We start from the raw sequence: 2845 nt of genomic DNA, 5'->3' as shown, positions 1-2845 counted from the left end.
ATTAGAGATAGAATTGGGAAATGGGGAGTGGATAGGATCACATTTCATTATACACAAATATACAAAGATTTTATTAAAAGTAAAAATGGCTTTGTTAGGACCTCTATCCTCTTCACTCTGACTTTCATGTTCAATGTTAATATTATGAATGTTAAAAACAAAACAGTAGAGTCTTGAGGTGAGGTAGAGCTCTTAAGAAGGTAAAACATTATGGTTGGCATGCACAATCTTGTAGAAATATTGGAGAGGGCAGTGGGCTGCCTGGAGGCAGTGTCACATACCTCTGACATGCACTGTGGGCATGGAGACAGTCCTTCAAAAAGAACAGTTCCATACGTGCAAGCATTTGACTCGCTGCTTGCCAAGACCATGGCAGAATACTTGAAGGTGAGTAAGGAGATTGGGGGAGACATGCGGAAACATGCAGAGATGGTTCACATAAGCCTGAAGTGGGAGTGAGCTCTCCTGGTTACAGCTTCTCGGTGTCAGCAGACAGCCAGTGATAAACCTTCTGATTTGTTGATAACTATCTCAGAGTAGAGCCAAGAAGTTATACCTTCTGGGAGAAGAGACGAGGCAGCAAATTTTTCAATCATCTATTAGCTGTCACTGAAAGCATCCAGACCCTGGGGTACGTGGCTCTGGCTGAGAAACTTGGGCCCCGTTATGAAAGAGATGAATGGTGTGACCATGTTTTAAACAAACCAAGTCCTTAAGGAGTACAAAGATGTGGATAAGAAGCATGTGGACTAGGTCCGAGCTTATTTGAGTATATTGATGGAACTGTAGCCTTATATTAAGTAGTTCCATACCACTGGCCTGGCCTGGGACAAGATGGTGCCAATGGTAAAAGAGCATAGTGGATGGCCATACGGACCTTCTGTGGGATCAGTTCCACCTCCTCCCCCACTGGGTTTGCCTTTTCCCCCAGTCCCTATCTGTTCTGGCTCTGAGGACTCCACTTCGTGCTCAGCACTATTTGTACAGATTAATTAAGGGGAGAACATCATATATGTGCTGAAACTTTGATGACATGAAAACTCACAAGAACCCTGCCCTGAAAGCTCAGAATGGTCCAGTTTGGAATGGTCCCAAACTATTCTCTGCATCTAAACCTCAAACTAATCCCTCCCCCAAACCAGCCACAAAGAGCCAGCTCTTCTGGAACTGGAAGGCAAGAAATGGAGAATGGAAAAGCAGGAGAACATTTCCAACCTGGTGACTGATGACACTGACCTGAAGCAGGTGGCTTATATACAAAAATGTGTCAACATGACATTGCAAATCAAGGGCAAAATTGACTTCATTACAGTAGAAATTGTAGGAAGCTTGGACTGGTGTTTGATGATGTGGTGGGCATTGTGGCTATAATCCATGGTAGCAACGTCAAAGTTCAGGTGATGGGAAAAGTGCCAGCTATTCCCATTTACCAAACAGATGGCTGCCATGCTTACCTGAACAAGAACTCCCTGGAATGTGAGAGAGTCAGTATCAAATCTTCTGAGATGAGCATTCTCATTCCTACAGAAGGCAGTGATTTTAAAGAGTTCCCAGTCACCAAGAAGTTCAAGACGCTGTGGAACGGGTAAAAGTTGGTTACCACAGAGACAGAAATCACTGGATAAGTGAATGCCTGGGTTCTGTGTTCTCTCCCTTCACACCAAGGGATACATCTGTATGGAGACAGTTCTTTTCTAGATGTCTTCTACCTTTCTGCTCTTAAAATGCTTCTCTACTCTGAGAAGCTGAGCTCTTGCCTTCACTGAGTATACCTCAGGCTGAGATGGGTAGGACAGCAGGCTCTTCACCGGAAGGTGCCGCTTCTGTGCATCGTCAGTGCAGCCACACACACAGTCTGAGCTTATGGAGCTGCTGGCCCAGACTGAGGCACTGAAGCTTTCTTTTGGGGGTCATTTGGCTAACCAACAGTTCAAAACACCCTGGGAACAAACACCGAATGCATACTAATCTTCTAACAGTGAGCACTATATTAGGGTAGCAGGAGTCTGTGATTCCATTAGGTTCTAACCAACCTAGCTTTTCAGTGCTGACAAGCAGGGCCAGGGTTGCCAGGGACCAAAAGCTAAGGATTGCCACCCAGCATTCCAAGCAGACTTGTTTCCTAAAAACATCTTTCATTCTGCATTCCACCCTGGATCTGCATCAACCACAGCATAGCAGTACAGTAGCAATACCCTTTTTTTTGGGGAGGGGAGTCTTAACCCCCCCACCTTGGGGTGACTGCTCGGATTCCCATGAGGAACAACTAAAAAAACGAGAAAAAGAAAAGTAACAAACCACTCTAAGGAATCTACCATTTCTCTTCCCTGTCTGGTAACTGTCATCACCTCCATGCATCCTCCTGCTTGTCCTGCTCAGCAGCTTAGAGCCTCCTTGTAGAAACCTGAGTAGGACTAAGATGGCCACTGTGGGCTGCTGAGGTCGCGACTTACATCAGACCCTTGCAGAGCACTATTATTGCAAATCTCAATTCTCTCTCTAGGACACACTGACCAAAATATGCAACTTTTTTTTTTTTTTTTTTTGGTGAGAGGAGAGGAAGAGAGATTGTCTTGTGACTTTTGCCATTACCGGAGAGCTGTGGAAATAAACCTCTATATACTTAAAGTTATACAGGAAATAGAATAAAGTTAGTACCAAAGGGGGAAAAAAAAAACAAAATGTTTTTAGAATATTTGATGTCCTGTGGATTGATCACAGAGTGCTATTTTATTTCTTTAATTTTGAAATGCTTCTATTTTTACACATTGAGTGTTTTTGTAATTGCTTAAAGGACAAAATGTAGTCTTATGTCTTGTAAACCCGAGAGTTTACCAGTAGCAGA

The 2845-nt window shown here is 43.7% G+C and overlaps 1 pseudogene; it reads left to right on the top strand.

The window, feature by feature from the left end:
• The first annotated feature begins 210 nt into the window (after positions 1-210).
• Positions 211-1625, top strand: LOC116084962 (annotated as a pseudogene).
• Positions 1626-2845: the final 1220 nt, after the last annotated feature.

Source organism: Mastomys coucha, unplaced genomic scaffold, assembly GCF_008632895.1.
Source record: "Mastomys coucha isolate ucsf_1 unplaced genomic scaffold, UCSF_Mcou_1 pScaffold9, whole genome shotgun sequence".
In the NCBI taxonomy this organism is placed as follows: Eukaryota; Metazoa; Chordata; class Mammalia; order Rodentia; family Muridae; genus Mastomys; species Mastomys coucha.
This window is presented reverse-complemented; position numbering and strand designations above follow the sequence as displayed.